General features: G+C 46.4%; 1 pseudogene; it reads right to left on the bottom strand.

The window, feature by feature from the left end:
• Nucleotides 1-17,743, bottom strand: part of LOC120910618 — a 44,199-nt pseudogene extending 26,456 nt beyond the window's left edge.
• Between the last annotated feature and the right edge of the window lie 583 nt (nucleotides 17,744-18,326).

Genomic DNA, 18,326 nt, shown 5'->3' with positions numbered 1-18,326 from the left:
CGTATTTTCCTCATTTGCATATTTAAATGGCTAATCAATGGCAGCGCCACCATGCGTCCAGCGTAAATGTGCGCCCACCCTACGCCGGCGTAGGCAAGTTACGTCGGCGGGATTAAGCTTGTTTTTAAGCGTATCTTAGTTTGTGGGTCCGGCGCACAGATACGACGGCGCATATTTGCAGTTACGCGGCGTATCTGGAGATACGTCGGCGCAAGTGCTTTGTGAATCCGGGCCTATGTCTCTACTCACCTGCGTGAGACCTACAGTGTTTGTTAAACTCAACCTTGCGTGAAAAACTTTTCCCGCACTCAGGGCAGGAATACGGCTTCTCCCCCGTGTGAGATCTCTGATGTTTAACAAGATCTGATCTCTGTGGAAAACGTTTTTCACACTCAGGGCAAGAATAGGGCCTCTCCCCTGTGTGAGATCGTTGATGTATTTTAAGATGGGCATTCTGTGAAAAACATTTTTCGCACTCAGGGCAGGAATACGGCCTCTCTCCGGTGTGAGTTGTCCGATGGGTTATAAGGCCTGATCTTTGCGTAAAACATTTTCCACACTCAGGACAGGAATAAGGCTTTTCACCCGTGTGAATCCTCACATGTGCGTTAAGATGGGATTTATGTGAAAAACATTTCCCGCACTCAGGGCAGGAATAGGCCCTCTCCCCCGTGTGAGTTTTTTGATGTCTCACAAGGTCATTTTTTTGGCAAAAACATTTTCCACACTCAGAACAGGAATGCAGATTCTCACCTCCTGTGTGAGATCCCAGATGTTTGCTAAGAAGCGACTTACTTGAAAAACATTTCCCGCACTCAGGGCAAGAATACACATTCTCCCCCGTGTGAGATCTTTGATGTGTAACAAGAGAAATTTTCTGTGAAAAACATTTCCCGCACTCAGGGCAAGCATGTGCCTTCTCACCCGTGTGAGTTCTCTGATGTCGTACAAGGTCTGATTTTTTTATAAAACATTTTCCACACTCGGGACAGGAATACGGCTTTTCACCCGTGTGAAACTTCAGGTGTGAATAAAGATGGACCTTCTGTGAAAAACATCTCCCGCACTCAGGACAGGGAAATGGCTTCTCACCTGTGTGAGTTTTTTGATGTTTTGCAAGGTTTGATTTTATGGCAAAACACTTCCCGCACTCGGGGCAGGGAAACGGCTTCTCCCCCGTGTGAGATCTTTGATGTAGAACAAAGTCATAAACTCGTGGAAAACACTTCCCGCACTCAGAGCAGGTGTATATCTTCTCACCCGTAGGCAATCGCTGATATTTAGAAAAAAAGGACTCGGGTGACAAACATTTTCTGCCGTCCTTCATGTGATCTTGTGTGGTGACCCGATCGTCCATTTTACAACCTGGAGATAAAGTGAGACGATCCTTTGAGGGTTTCTCCATGGCGTGTCCTGGAAAAATAGAAAAACATCATCAATAGATATGAGAGGGTTAGTTCACTTCCATCAAGATTCCATCTGGATCAGGTAGATATGAGTGAGGAGAGGTTCTCTGTGGAGGTCCCAACCAGCTGGGACTCTTCCCCCCATCAAAGAACCTTTGGTCCTCCTCCCAGATCACTTCTATATGTACACAGCCTTGTCAGAGGAGCAGGAACCAATGGGGACTGGGAGGGGCGTGCTCTTTACACAACCACAAGCCTAGGCACTGGGTCATGTGACCTCTGATAGACAAGAGGGTCAAAGTTCAGACTTTCAGACCCTTTACCATAGAACAAGTGACCATAGGCCTAGGCTTCTGGGGAACATTTTCTCCCAGAAAGATAAGTGTTTAAATGTTCCTCCTTATTCCAATCAGATGTTTAATAGAGTTTTATGGTAACATTTATCTAGAAGTCTTCTGGAAGAAGAGGGACCAACCTAAGAAAGACTCAATCTGTGATATCATATCTGTGCTACTGTAACTAGGAGTGACACCCAACGTAATACTGCCAGCTGAACCCCAGGACGGGTATCAGTACAGGGAGGGGACCATTATCAACCTATTATTGGCTGATATCACTCAGCTCCCGCCCTACTCTGGACCAATCAGTGTGCAGTAACAGAGCAGAGATAAGAGAAGAATATATTATGGGTCACCTGTGCTGATCTCTGTAGGAGTGTCCTCCTCTATGAATGTCCTCGTCATTCCAGCCTCCTCCGTATATTGCTGATCATCCCTCACATACGTCTCTTCTACGTCACACTCAGTTTTTATGATCATCAGATCTTCTCCCTAAACCAACAGAATGGCAGAAAATAATATCTGTAACATAGAAGTATTTATGATGTGAGATCACATAGAAAATACCATCTTGTAGAGTCCACACATCATCTCCACATGTCAGAGTGTTCAATCACTTTATGTTCCCGACCCTCAACTCCACCTACCTGATGATGGTGGGGGATGGTGTGACCTTCCTGTGTGGAATCCCGGGGATACAGAGGACGGGGACATCTCTCTGGTGGGGTTCTGGTATTAGGTGGTTCCATTGTGACATCCTTGTGTCCTTCAGAAAATTCCTCCATCACTCCATACTCCGCATCCTCCTCTTCATATTCTTCTTTAACAACAGTATTACAATCCCAGAGGTTTCCACTCTAAATATGTAAATACATTTATTGTGACAAACATGTGTCATGGATATGCAATAAAGTCTGGCAGCTTACCTGTCTCATGTGTCCATTAGAGGCCTGACCCTCTTTCTGGCTGTCCTTTATCACCTTCTTCCCTGTATGGCCCCACCCAGGCCATCTCAGGAAGTCTATATTAACTGTTGCACTACAGGTCTGCAGTGCTGTTCAACCTTTGTTTGTAGCTTGTTCCTGTCTGCAGTGCGTTACGTTTACCTTCCTGTGTACCGACCTTGGCTCGTCTCTGACTTCTCCTGTTTGCCTGTTTCCCTGACCCTTGGCCTGTTCCTTGTTTACCCTTGTCTGCCTGTTGCCCCGACCTCGGCTTACCCATCACTATTGCTTGTCCTGGTTGCTGCTTCCCCCCTCTCCCTGCGGAGCGTGACCTTGGGGACCCCAGGGGTCGCAACCTGGATCCAGCTGCGGTGAAGGCCATCCTCACCACCAGAGGCTCTGGTGAACACAAAGATGGGTTTTACACTCCGCGCCCTGGGGAATCTTGGGCTCAAGCTTCCTCTCTGATCGCAGCAGTCGGCCATAGGGTTCACTACCCTGTGGTGCATCCCTGACCCCAACGGGGTGCACTTGTGACAACATGCATGTGTATAAAGCATTACCAATAATTGTTCCTCATCTACCTGATGATGGTGAGGGATGGTGTGACCTTCCTGTGTGGAATCCCGGGAATACAGAGGACGGGGACATCTCTCTGGTGGGTTTGCGGACCTGGATGACTCCACCATGGTGTCCTGGTACAGATCTTTGTGTTGTTCCTCCATCACCCCATCCTCATCACCCTCCTCTTTTATTTCTTTAACCTCAACGTTAGAATCTCTCAGGTTTCCACTCTGAATATAGAATAAAAATGACATCAATGGTAACAATGCAGATAATGTACAGATCCTAATGATACTATCAGTGATTGTTCCTCATCTACCTGATGATGGTGGGGGATGGTGTGACCTTCCTGTGTGGAATCCCGGGAATATAGAGGACGGGGACATCTCTCTGGTGGGTTCCCATTACTGGATCCATCTGTAGGAAACACACACACTGACTGAATACATTGTTTCTATGCGTTTATCAGATGATGGGGGATCTAGGTGGAGCCTCCATACTGCTCTCTCCTTTACAATAAAGTCTCCTCTTACCCGGTGATGTGAGGGGCGGCTGATTCTCCATCATGACGTCCTTGTAGAGATCCTTGTGTCCTTCTAAATACTCCCACTCCTCCATGGAGAAATAGACAGTGACATCCTGGCACCTTATAGGAACCTGACACACACAATGATACAGTCACCATCCAGACACACCCCTTGTCTGTTACTGGATAATGTCCCAGAATTCCCAGAATCCTCCTCACCTCTCCTGTCAGCAGCTCCATCATCTTCTTGGTGACTTCTAGAATCTTCTCCATGTTGTGTCTCTCGGGTTTTAGGGAGTCACATGGAGGCACTGTGATGGTCATGTGATCACCTGACTTAACAAGAGGAAATCTCTGTATTGGAGAACCAATAGGAATATCATGTTAGACTCCCAGAATCCTCCTCACCTCTCCGGTCAGGTCTGTGTATTATTAATAGAGATAATAGTGATGTCATGTGACCTCCCAGAATCCTCCTCACCTCTCCGGTCAGGTCTGTTTTATTAATAGAGATAAGAGTGATGTCATGTGACCTCCCAGAATCCTCCTCACCCCTCCGGTCAGGTCTGTGTTTTATTAATAGAGATAAGAGTGATGTCATGTGACCTCCCAGAATCCTCCTCACCTCTCCGGTCAGGTCTGTGTTTTATTAATAGAGATAAGAGTGATGTCATGTGACCTCCCAGAATCCTCCTCACCTCTCCGGTCAGGTCTGTGTTTTATTAATAGAGATAAGAGTGATGTCATGTGACCTCCCAGAATCCTCCTCACCTCTCCGGTCAGGTCTGTGTTTTATTAATAGAGATAAGAGTGATGTCATGTGACCTCCCAGAATCCTCCTCACCTCTCCGGTCAGCAGGTAGATGATCTCCAGGGTGAGGTTTAATATCCTCTCAGTCATGTGACTCCGGTCCTCCTCCATTCCTATTGGTCATGTGATCTATACAGATTTCCTGTAGACCAATAATTGATAAGACAATTATCTGGACTGTACTGGTTGTACAATATTAGGATGGGGATGTATGGGGGATAATATGAGGGTTTCTATCATGTAAGAATAGTTCCCAGTGGAATAACACAAAGAAGAACATTCAGTTTAGGGTTTGCTATGGTTTTGGGGTCCGGGAGCCTCTTAACCTTTGACCCGCTAAATCAGAAATTCCATTCTTTATGTAAATTATGTTTTTTTTAGCTGTTTATTTTTGCTTCGTTTTTAATCTCCAAGCAAAGAAAACTGATAAATATTGACAAACTCGCCTCCATCCCATATTTCTGTACATTTAGAGCAGCCTTTCAATGCCAAAGTATCCACAGTGTAAAACTCGGCACAAACAAGTCGTCATCTAGAAACAGAGCTTCTGACAGACTGAAGTGTGTGGGCCCCATAGGTTATTTAACCATCAGTTTAAAAAAAGCCAACGTGCTTTAAATTTAACCCATGGATTCCTAACCGATAGGTCAAAACCGATCGTTAGTAGGTACAACCATCGGCGTAAGGTTGCTCCTACCATTATGAGGCGTACGCAATGTTAAGTATGGACGTCGTTCCCGCGTCGAATTTTGAAATTTTTACGTCGTTTGTGTAAGTCGTTTGTGAATAGGGCTGTACGTAAGTTACGTTCACGTCTAAAGCAATGACGATTTGCGGCGGAATTTCGAGCAACGTCAAATACGTGGGGTCACACAAAATGTATATAAAACACGCCCACATCATCCAAATTTGAATTAGGCGGGCTTACGCCGGAGCACATACGTTACGCCGCCTTAACTTAGAGCGCAAGTTCTTTCTGAATACGGAACTTGCGCCCTAATTTACGGCGGCGTAACGTATCGGAGATACGTTACGCCCGCACAATATTACGCAGGGCTACCTGAATCTAGCCCTAGAACTCCCTATACCCCAATCTGTGCAAATAGAAAATAATATCTTATTACCTCCTCTGCTGCCACTTCCAGCAATGTCTCCTACTTCCTCCCGCCTCACCTCTCACCCGGAACTTCCTTTTATGCCTGCTATCACTTCCTGTCTGTACCTGACATCACTTCCTGTCTTCCATAGAGAGTGAGACTTTCTGTCTGGGTAGAAGTGAGATCGTCATCTTGTGGAGCTCAGAGGAACTTCAGCCCTGAGTAACATTGTATTGTGATCACGGCCTTGTGCTATATGTATGTATTGTACACCAATCAGCAATAACATTATGACCACTGACTGTGAATATCATTTATTATCTCATTACAATGGCATTTGAAAGTCATTGGGATATATTAGGCAGCACGTGAACATGTTGTCCTTGAAGTTGATGTGTTGAAAGCAAGAAAAAATGTTCATCGCTGTTTGCTGTGTATGGGGGCTGTGTAGCCGCAGACCGGTTAGGGTGCCTTGCTGACCCGTGTCCACAGCCAGAAGTGCCTACAATGGGCACATGAGCATCGGAACTGGACCATGGACAATAGAAGAAGGTGGTCTGGTCTGATGAATGACGTTTTCGTTTCCATCATGTGGATGGCCGGGTGTGTCACTTAAAGCAGGGGTTCACCCTAAAAACACTCTCGACATTGACAGTATGCCGATTTCACAAGTTGCCGAAAGAAGCCGAACGTCGAGTCGGCGCTATACGGCGCCTGCGCACCGATGTTCGGCTTCTTACGGCAACTCGTGCAGCTCCTTATGCGACGGGGGTGGTAGTTTTTGTCATCACGTCAATCACTAACTGCTACATAGGAATGCCCACTCCCGCGGGATTCACTACCCGGAAGCCGGGTAAGAAAATAGCTATACGAGGTATGTACGGCAAAAAAACAAAAAACGGCATACTGTCAATGTCGAGAGTGAGCTCAATGTAATGATAGAAAATTGTTTTTAGGGTGAACCCCCGCTTTAACTGGGCAAAAGATGGCACCAGGGTGCAGTATGGGAAGAAGGAAAGCCGGTGGAGGCAGTGTGATGCATTGGGCAATGTTTTGCTGGTAATCCTTGGGTCCTTCCATTCACGTGGATGTTACTATTAAACATACCACCTATCTAAACGTTGATGGTGGTCAAGGACACCCCTTCATGGAAATGGTATTCCCTGATGACAGCAGCCTCTTTCAGCAGGATATTGCACCCCACCGCACTGCAAAAATCATTCAGGAACACAAGTTTGAGGTATTGACTTGGCCTTCAAATTTTCGAGGTCTCTATTCTTTTGAGTATCTGTGGGATGTGCTGGAAAAACAAGTCCAATCCACGGAGGCCCCACCTCGCAACTTACAGAAAAGATCCTGTTCTGAGCAGAACTTCACAGTACAGACTTGTCCGCTGTTTACTGACAATTAGCAGGCAGACATCTTCCGCTGGCACTAAAACACGGGAGAGGTCTCCACACCCAAAAGTGTTCCAGAAACTGTGTCACAGATATGAACCTTTTGGCCTTCAGTTTCAACAAAAACCTGGGTTGTAAACAGACATGTGCACACTGGAAAATTTAGTTTTCCGATGCATTCGTTAATGGATTTTATTCATACATGAAAAAGAGAAATCACCGCTCTAGGATACTAATCAGAAAGTCTCCTCACCTGATTGTTTTGCATACATACGGTCACTCAAATCTTGTTGGAAATTTCGAACGTCAAGAACGCGGAGATGCATACTTGCCAACTGTCCCGTTTTTAAAGGGACAGTCCCGTGAAATAGGACTTAGTCCCGGCTAATTTAGCCTGCCGGGACTTGTCCCGGCTAGTGGGGAAAGCAGGTGCAGCTTCCAGTGCTTTATAGTGCATTTCTTCTTAAAAAAAAAAAAAAGAAGAAAAATAGGGCTCACTGAATTACACCCCTCCTCCTACTTGCTTAGGGGGTGCAGGAATATATTTCCCCTGGTCCCTATCAGGAGCTCATGAGGTGAAAGCTGAGTAGGGACTATTTTTTCATTTTCGGGCGGAGGTATACAACCTGAGCCTAGTCACATTCTCTAGTGTTTGCCAGGCCACTGCTCTACTTTACTGATGCTCGGCGGAGTGATCTGTACAGACCCGTGCTGCTGTCTCAGAGACTGATGTGACATGGCTTACAGGGAGGTAATGCTAATCCTGGCGCCGGTGGCATGTAGTGTGGCAGGCACTGGGCAGCACTGGGTGAGTGAATTGAGGTGTTACAACACCCATTATAATAAAATCATCCACATCCTCACATTGCCTTATGATTCTCAGCATAGGATAATCATTGGCACAGGAGGTGCTCTATGGCTCTGTCAAAGTGTGTCACATGTTGTGTGCTGACTTTGTTACTTTATGGCTGTACTGTGTGTTACAAATTGTACCATTGTACAGCCATAGCAAAATCGGCACCCAACAGCATGTGACACACTTTGACAGAGCCATAGAGCACCTCCTGTGCCAATGATTATCCTAATGGTAAAAGGCCTCATGCACACAGGATGCTTTAAAAACGATCCTCCTCTTGGCAGCAGCCTTTTGCCAGAAAAAAATGCCTGACACTTGTAAAAGTGCCTAAAACTTTTACAAGCGTTTATGCTCACTTACAGCCATCAAGCACTTGGGCGTTCATTTGATTGGCCAACATAATACATTTTTCTGGTCACTGAAATGAATTATCACTTAAGCAGTAAACGTACCTAATGTTAACATGAGTTTAGGAGTATTTGCATGCGTCAAGCATTTTTTTGGTCAAAGAACTGCTGTCCCTGGATGCACTGGCCATGTTTTTTTTTGCCACATAGACACATAGGATAACAGGAAGGGGTGCTTGGAAACAGTAAAAAATGTGTGCACGAGGCCTAAAGATCACAAGGCACTGTGAGATGCTACTGTACACTTGTGTTTTTGGAGCAGTAAAAATTCACAGCTAAACTGCACTTTTACAGCCCCCAACCCTTTAACCATGGCATTTTATATCAGAGCTGGGGCCTTGCTGCAAGCATGTCTTTTTAAACACATACACACATTTCCAGCTGTGGTCTGCAGCCAGGAGTGTGTGTATATTTGTAAAAGCAACTGTCTGGTTTCATGTGGAAGTGATACGAGCAGTTCTGAAGTCACCTTCGACTTCCACAACTGTTGCATCATATCCCCCCCCTCAACTTTCAGGGAGGGGCAGGATCAAAGGGGGCCCCGTCAGGTAGGCTGTACAGGGGCCCCATGAGTTCTAACAGCGGCCCTGACAGACAGAGCTGGCCTGTCTGTCCCATTGGCTAATTCGGATGGCGGGCGGCGTGCTGGCGCATGCACGCGCCTGGAGTCTCCCCCCCTCCTCAGCCGGGTCACGTGACGAGCTCAGCCGAGACGAGACACAGCTGTCAGCCGCCCGCCGACATCTCCCCCGCACGTTATCCGGCGGTCCAGTCAGGCTTCCCTTACCTACTAGGCGGCCTCAGCAGCACAGGCACTGGTGTGCACTGCCAGGTGGATCGCTTGCGTGTTTTGACTAAACTTAATTGTGTAGTTGCATGCCCTGAGATGAGCAGCTTCACACATGGGGGGAGCACAAGTTTGATGTCACATGGATATTTTTAGTAATTTAGTTATATTTAAATGGACTTTAAGGATATATTATGGATTATGGATTCACTTGTTAAATAATTATTGTGCACTTAGCACTTTATTCACCATTTACTTGATTTAGCAACATTTGCATATCCATTTGTTATTTTGTTAACAGCACAGATTTGGTTAATGTATCTGGGCCTGCTGTCCCTCCATCCATCTTTCTTTCTCCCTTTCTCTCTTTCTTTCTTTCCTTCTCCCTCCATCCCTTCATCATCTCAGACTCTAACCACACCCCCTTCCAAGCCATGCCCATTCAAGCCACACCCACTATCCCATGTAAACCATGCCTATTTTTCGCTTTGCACACCGCATTTTTCTATTACGCTATGCCACGCCCACAAACGAATGCCCCGCCCCTAATTATAATAAGGCTCCACCTACAAGCAAAAAAGTGTCCCTTTTTTTTTTTTTTGCAATGTTGGCAACTATGGAGATGTACAAGACGTAGGACGAGCCAAGATCAATTAAGTTCAATAGGCAGTTCGGCTCTTCTGCTTGATTCTAAGCATGCGTCTTTTTTTGCACCCCGGAATTGCAAACAGACGATCGGAATTTCCGACACTAACTTTTCTTGTCGGAAAAAATGAGAACCAGCTCTCAAATTTGTGTTGTTGGAAATTCCGACAGAAAATGTCTGGTGGAGCCTACACATGGTGGGAATTTCCGACCAAAAGCTCACATCAAACTTTTCTTGTCTGAATTTACGATCGTGTGTACGCGGCATAAGGCTTCATTATAGAAATTGACTGGGCCGGTGCTACCACTAGGCAAACTAAGAAGCCACCTAGGGCGCTCTGCTGCCAAGGGTGCCTGGCCACTGGTGTTCCTACTCTCTTCAGCATTGATGGACGTTGGTGAGGCTGCATTATTGGGCGCTGGTGAAGCTGCATTGATGGGCGCTGGTGAGGCTGCATTATTGGGCGCTGGTGAAGCTGCATTGATGGGCGCTGGTGAGGCTGCATTGATGGGCGCTGGTGAAGCTGCATTGATGGGCGCTGGTGAGGCTGCATTAATGGGCACTGGCGAGGCTGCATTGATGGGCGCTGATGATGCTTCATTGTTGGGCGCTGGTGAGGCTGCATTGATGGGCGCTGGTGAGGCTGCATTTGATGGGGGCTGGTGGGCTGCATTTGATGGGCACTTCATTAGTCATTCGCCAGGTGTGGAGCCAGGGGGCGGCAAAATTAGGTTTCGCCTAGGGTGTCATGAATCCTTGCACCAGCCCTGGATATTGAACATAGCCTGCCAAGATTAAGAACCTTTTGTCCTGTGATCTCTTAATGCTGGTCTTTTTGAAAATTGGTCTGGGTCAACCTTCAACCCATAGTAACATCAAGGGTCAGCTTTCTGTGCATGTGATAAGGTTCCACAGACCACTGGCTTCCCATTCTTTGATCAAGTCCCTCGTTAGAATGTTTTCCATGTGACTCCCCTATTCCCTCCCCTGTAAATCCTTAGGATTTGAAAATTGGTTACCTTGGCACTTCAAAAATAAATTTTACAACTGCCAGGGCTTATCCTTCTTCTGCTCTGATTCACAAGGTTGTGTCAGAGGAGGACATCAACCTTTGACGAAACGCGCAGGATGGGGCCAGGACGTGGAGACATCATCCACCACAATACCTGCAGAAAACTACTGGATGGGGCTACTGGCTATTTAGATACAGCAAAAATGGGGTACTCTGCCTTGGAACCACACTAAAGCTCCACTATAGAAGTTAAAGAGAGGCTGCCGCTCCCAGGCTGGCTCCATTGCAACCAGTGCAAAATAGAATTCTTGGTGGAAGAACTTCCTCAACCTGTGGCCTTCCAGCTGTTGTGGGAGTACAAGTCCCTTAATGCCTCTGCCTTTGGGAGACATGATTGTAACTGTGAGTGGCTTATGGGACTTGTAGTTTCGCAACAGCTGGAGGGCCACAGGTTGAGCACCCATGTAGTACTGTTACTTGAGAAAAGATTTAACTTAGTATAGGTTGCTAACTATTGGTGGTTCCCCCAACCTCACTACAAGCAATAATCATATCCTAATGCCGCGTACACAAGGTCGTACTTTCCAACAACAAACGTTCGATGTGAGCTTTTGGTCGGATTTTCTGACCGTGTGTAGGCTCCATCGAACATTTGCTGTCGGAATTTCCAACAACAAATGTTTGAGAGCTGGTTCTCAATTTTTCCGACAAAGTTCTTGTCGGAAATTCCCATTGTCTGTATGCAATTCCGACGCACACAAATCCTACGCATGCTCGGAATCATTGAACTTAATTTTTCTCGGCTCGTCGTAGTGTTGTACGTGACCGCGTTCTTGATGTTCGGAATTTCTGACAACATTTGTGTGACTGTGTGTATGCAAGACAAGTTTGAGCGAACAATCTGTTAGAAAAAAAATCCACGGTTTTGTTGTCGGAATGTCCAATCGTGTGTATGCGGCATTACAGTATCTTGGCATGCAGAGGCTATTCGTTTGGGCTCTTATTTTTTGGTTTTGTTCAGCTGTTCCCAGATACATGTTTGTTTGTTGTGGTAAAAACCCTTCAAGGATTATGGAACGCCTTTTTCCTGCCGTTCGGTTCTTTTTGAGGAATGGGTATAAGGAAAGGAGGTGAGATGGAGGCACACGTATATGTCATACATACACTCAGGGATATAGGTAAGGGGCTAGATTCAGATAGGTTAGCGGATCTGATTTACGTTACGCCGCCGCAATTTTTTGAAGCAATTTTTTGAAGCAAGTGCTTTATTCAGAAAGCACTTGCCTCTAAAGTTGCGGCGGCGTATCGTAAATCCCCCGGCGGAATTTACATTCCGCGGCTAGGGGGCGTGTACTATTTAAATCAGGCGCGTCCCCGCGCCGATCGAACAGCGCATGCGCCGTCTGCAAATTTTCCCAGCGTGCATTGCTCCAAATGACGTCGCAAGGACGTCATTGGTTTCGACGTTAACGTAAATTACGTCCAGCCGTATTCGGCGTAAATGCTCAATTACAACGCTTGCTATATATACTTTTGTATATTTGTATGTCCTCTTGACCTTTTGTTTTGTATGTTTGCAAAAAAAAAAATCAATAAAATTATCTAATAAAAAAAAAAGAGAGAGACTGTCAAGACCAAGAATCTGTTTTCCTGGGATCACTTATTACTGTAAGTCCTGTTCATTAAGGAAATTATGGACCAGCTATAACAGAGGTAAAATTGATGATTTGGGGAAAGAGACCGCCGCTCCAGATGAGTGCACTTCGGTGATGAATGTGGAATCCAATGGGTGCAGGCAATGCATGAAGCATAAATGGAAGCAAAAAGGTATGAACAGCCGCACTCCGATAAATGTAAAAAACAATAAAAGCCTTTAATCCAGTAAAAAAAACACTGCACAAACAGAAAAACAGCAAACGGTGGGATGATATAGCTGACGCGTTTCACATTGTTGTACAATGCTTAGTCATAGCAGACTAAGCATTGTACAACAATGTGAAACGCGTCAGCTAAAGAGATGATTGTTCCTTTTCTTCAGCTAGTAAAGGATTAAACTGTGTGTATGTATGTATATTTATAGTACACTGTATGCCTTGTATTGTTTTTCCCGATAATGTAGTTTGTATACACACAGCAATCTTGTTCAGTAAAAGAATATAAATATAGTAATGGGGTTTGTTTCCTTGGGGTTACTGGAAGAATCAGAGAGCTGAAAAAAAGAAAATGCAAAATATCTTGAGGTTGGAGACTATGATGGTGATGGTGATGTGGATGGAGGTGGTGATGTGGTTGGTGGTGGTGATGTGGATGGAGGTGGTGATGGGGGTGTGGTTGGAGGTTGTGATGGTAATGTGGATGGAGGTGGTGATAGTGATGTGGTTGGAGGTGGTGATGGTGATGTGGTTGGAGGTGGTGATGTGGATGGAGGTAGTGATGTGGATGGAGGTGGTGATGGTGATGTGGTTGGAGGTGGTGATGGTGATGTGGATGGAGGTGGTGATGTGGATGGAGGAGGAGGTGGTGATGTGGTTGGAGGTGATGATGGTGATGTGGTTGGAGGTGGTGATGGCAAAGTGGTGATGGTGATGTGGATGGAGGTGGTGATGGTGATGTGGATGGAGATGGTGATGTGATTGGAGGTGGTGATGGTGATGTGGATGGAGGTGGTGATGGTGATGTGGATGGAGGTGGTGATGTGGTTGGAGGTGGTGATGATGATGTGGATGGAGGTGGTGATGTGGTTGGTGGTGGTGATGTGGATGGAGGTGGTGATGGTGATGTGGATGAAGGTGGTGATGTGGTTGGAGGTGGTGATGGTGATGTGGTTGGAGTTGGTGATGTGGATGGAGGTAGTGATGTGGATGGAGGTGGTGATGTGATTGGAGGTGGTGATGATGATGATGTGGATGGAGGTGGTGATGTGGATGGAGGTGGTGATGGTGATGTGGTTGGAGGTGATGATGGTGATGTGGTTGGAGGTGGTGATGGCAAAGTGGTGATGGTGATGTGGATGGAGGTGGTGATGGTGATGTGGATGGAGATGGTGATGTGATTGGAGGTGGTGATGGTGATGTGGATGGAGGTGGTGATGGTGATGTGGATGGAGATGGTGATGTGATTGGAGGTGGTGATGGTGATGTGGATGGAGGTGGTGATGGTGATGTGGATGGAGGTGGTGATGTGGTTGGAGGTGGTGATGATGATGTGGATGGAGGTGGTGATGTGGTTGGTGGTGGTGATGTGGATGGAGGTGGTGATGGTGATGTGGATGAAGGTGGTGATGTGGTTGGAGGTGGTGATGGTGATGTGGTTGGAGTTGGTGATGTGGATGGAGGTAGTGATGTGGATGGAGGTGGTGATGTGATTGGAGGTGGTGATGATGATGATGTGGATGGAGGTGGTGATGTGGATGGAGGTGGTGATGGTGATGTGGTTGGAGGTGGTGATGGTGATGTGGTTGGAGGTGGTGATGATGATGTGGATGGAGGTGGTGATGTGGTTGGTGGTGGTGATGTGGATGGAGGTGGTGATGGTGATGTGGATGGAGGTGGTGATGGTGATGTGGATGGAGGTGGTGATGGTGATGTGGTTGGAGGTGGTGATGGTGATGTGGATGGAGGTGGTGATGTGGATGGAGGTGATGTGGATGAAGTTGGTGATGTGGTTGGAGGTGGTGATGGTGATGTGGTTGGAGTTGGTGATGTGGATGGAGGTAGTGATGTGGATGGAGGTGGTGATGTGATTGGAGGTGGTGATGATGATGATGTGGATGGAGGTGGTGATGTGGATGAAGGAGATGATGGTGATGTGGTTGGAGGTGGTGATGGTGATGTGGATGGAGGTGGTGATGGTGATGTGGATGGAGGTGGTGATGGTGATGTGGATGAAGGTGGTGATGGTGATGTGGTTGGAGGTGGTGATGGGGGTGTGGATGGAGGTGGTGATGGTGATGTGGATGGAGGTGGTGATGGTGATGTGGTTGGAGGTGGTGATGGTGATGAGGTTGGAGGTGGTGATGGTGATGTGGTTGGAGGTGGTGATGTGGATGGAGGTGGTGATGTGGTTGGAGGTTTAGATGGTGATGTGGATGGAGGTGGTCATGTGGTTGGAGGTGGTGATGGTGATGTGGTTGAAGGTGGTGATGTGGATGGAGGTGGTGATGTGGTTGGAGGTTTAGATGGTGATGTGGATGGAGGTGGTGATGTGGATGGAGGTGGTGATGTGGTTGGAGGTTGTGATGGTGATGTGGTTGGAGGTGGTGATGTGGATGGAGGTGGTGATGTGGATGGAGGTGGTGATGGTGATGTGGATGGAGGTGGTGATGTGGTTGGAGGTGGTGATGGTGATGTGGTTGGAGGTGGTGATGTGGTTGGAGGTGGTGATGGTGATGTGGATGGAGGTGGTGATGGTGATGTGGATGGAGGTGGTGATGTGGATGGAGGTGGTGATGGTGATGTGGTTGGAGGTGGTGATGGTGATGTGGATGGAGGTGGTGATGGAAATGTGGTTGGAGGTGGTGATGGAAATGTGGTTGGAGGTGGTGATGGAAATGTGGTTGGAGGTGGTGATGGTGCAGAGGAGGAATTACGGGAGGAATGATAGACGGGTCTATGAATTGATGGACTTATTATTGGACTCTACTACAGACGTCCTGAGATTCATGAGAAGGGAAAGAGTTGGTTTCTCCAACAACCTCAAGCGGGTAAAACAAAACGACTAAGACACAAGATTAGGACTTTATTTGCATCTTTAATCAGCTACATACAAAATATTACATCTAGAAATATCATATTTTCCACTTTATGCCAGCTGGTGGCACTCTCCTATGACTACTACACAGAAATTGTCAGTCTTGTAATGTGATCTCCCCTTCTCTCTCATCCATATCGAAGTTCTCTCTCACCATGATGTCTTCCTATGAAGCTTCTGCTGAAGAGCCGAGGAGATCAGACTACACTAGACTATTACTACTTTCATTAAGGGAATTTTCTACGCTAAGAAGCTATGCATACATTTTATTGGTTGAACTATATGAACTTGTGTCTTTTTCCAACCAGACTAACTATACAACTACATATTTACTCACACGTGTCAGAAATACAATGTTTGTTAAAATCGTACTTGCGTGAAAAACTTTTCCCGCACTTAGGGCAGGAATACGGCTTCTCGCCCGTGTGAGATCGCTGATGTTTAACAAGATCTGATCTCTGTGGATAACATTTTCCACACTCAGGACAGGGATACGGCTTTTCGCCCGTGTGAATTCTCTGATGTATTTTAAGATGGGCATTCTGTGAAAAGCATTTCCCGCACTCAAGGCAGGGATAAGCCTTCTCACCCGTGTGAATTGTTTGATGATTTAGAAGGCCTGATTTTTGTGTAAAACATTTCCCACACTCGGGACAGGAATACGGCTTCTCACCCGTGTGAGTCCTATGATGTGCATTAAAATGGGACTTGTGTTTAAAACTTTTCCCGCACTCAGGGCAGGAATGTGCCTTCCTCCTTGTGTAAGATCTTGGCTGTTTAGCAAGGTCTGATTTCTGAGACAAACGTTTCCCGCTCTTGGGGCAGGAATATGCATTCTCACCCGTGTGAGTTCTTTGATGTATTTTAATGGCTGATTTTTTTGCAAAACATTTTCCACACTCAGGACAGGGATACGGCTTTTCACCCGTGTGAAATCTCAGATGCGAATCAAGATGGGCCTTCTGATAAAAACATTTCCCACACTCAGAGCAGCAAAATGGCCGCTCACCTGTGTGAACTCTTTGATGTTTTGCGAGGTTTGACTTTATCGTAAAACGTTTTCCACACTCAGGGCAGGGAAATGGCTTCTCCCCCGTGTGAGATCTTTGATGTAAAACAAAACAGTCATATCGTCGTGGAAAACACTTCCCGCACTCGGAGCAGGCGTATAACTTCCCACTCGTGTGTGATTTCTGATGTTCAGAAGAAGGACGGGACTTGGGTGAAAAACCTTTCCCAGGTTCCTCCATGTGATCTCCTGTGATGTCCTCATCTTCCGTTTTACAAGCTGGAGATAAAGTGAGACGATCCTTTGAGGGTTTCTCTATGGCATGTCCTGGAAAAATAGAAAAACATCATCAATAGATCTGAGAGGGTTAGTTCACTTCCATCAAGATTCCATCTGGATCAGGTAGATATGAGTGAGGAGATGTTCTCTGTGGAGGTCCCAACCAGCTGCTGGGACTCTTCCCCCCATCAAAGAACCTTTGGTCCTCCTCCCAGATCACTTCTACATTTACACAGCCTTGTCAGAAGAGCAGGAGCCAATGGGGGCTGGGGGGGGCGTGCTCTTTACACAACCACAAGCCTAGGCACTGGGTCATGTGCTCTCTGATAGACAAGAGGGTCAAAGGCTTAATCTGTGTTATCATATCTGTGCTACTGTAACTAGGAGTGACACACAACCTAATACTGCCAGCTGAACCCCAGGACAGGTATCAGTACAGGGAGGGGACCATTATCAACCTATTATTGGCTGATATCACTCAACTCCCGCCCTTCTCTGGACCAATCAGTGAGCAGTAACAGAGCAGAGATAAGAGAAGAATATATTATGGGTCACCTGTGCTGATCTCTGTAGGAGTGTCCTCCTCTATGAATGTCCTCGTCATTCCAGCCTCCTCCGTATATCGCTGATCATCCCATATATCCTCCTCCTCCTCTACTTCACTCTCAATTTTCACGTTAATTAGATCTTCATCCTCAACTTTCATGTTCATCAGATCTTCACCCTAAACCAACAGAATGGCAGAAAATAACATCTGTAACATAGAAGTATTTATGATGTGAGATCACATAGAAAATATCATCTTGTAGAGTCCACACATCATCTCCACATGTCAGAGTGTTCAATCACTTTATGTTCCCGACCCTCAACTCCTCCTACCTGATGATGGTGGGGGATGGTGTGACCTTCCTGTGTGGAATCCCGGGAATACAGAGGACGGGGATAAGCTACGGCGGCATAAATGTGTGCCGCTGTCTGTGAATCCGGGCCACAATCCTTCTCCAGTGATCTCTCTGCTGACAGTGTGACTAAAATAGGACAATCGTAACTCTATCATTTGGGCTTCCAGCGGCACAGCCGCTTTGATCTATCTCAAAATTTGCTACAATGTAAAAGTAGTGAGTGTTATAGAGTACATGATCAACTGCAACTCCGTTTTGTAATTTCCCTTCATTCTCGTTAGTTTTAGAATTTTTGCTTGAGCCAAAGTTTTAATTAGAAAAGCTTTATTAAATCCCAGCCCACGTCTATGATTCATAGCACTGAATAGGTCCCTGAGGAGGCACTATCGCGCGAAACACGTGTTGGGTAGAGCTTGTGGCGTGACATCATGGTGCCATATTGTAGCCCAGAGTGGCAGCGATCAATTGTGTGCATTCTCTGCTTGCACCCTAAGTGATCTGAGTTTCAGCCCTGCTTTGGTCCGTGGGAGTTCCAGTGTCCAACATCAGAGTTCCACATCCTGGTTTTCTCAGCTTGATTGACCCACTGCCGCTGG

This window comes from Rana temporaria, chromosome 8 (genome assembly GCF_905171775.1).
Source record: "Rana temporaria chromosome 8, aRanTem1.1, whole genome shotgun sequence".
Lineage (NCBI taxonomy): Eukaryota > Metazoa > Chordata > Amphibia > Anura > Ranidae > Rana > Rana temporaria.
Note: the sequence above shows the minus strand (reverse complement) of the source record. Positions and strands in the feature narration are given on the sequence as shown.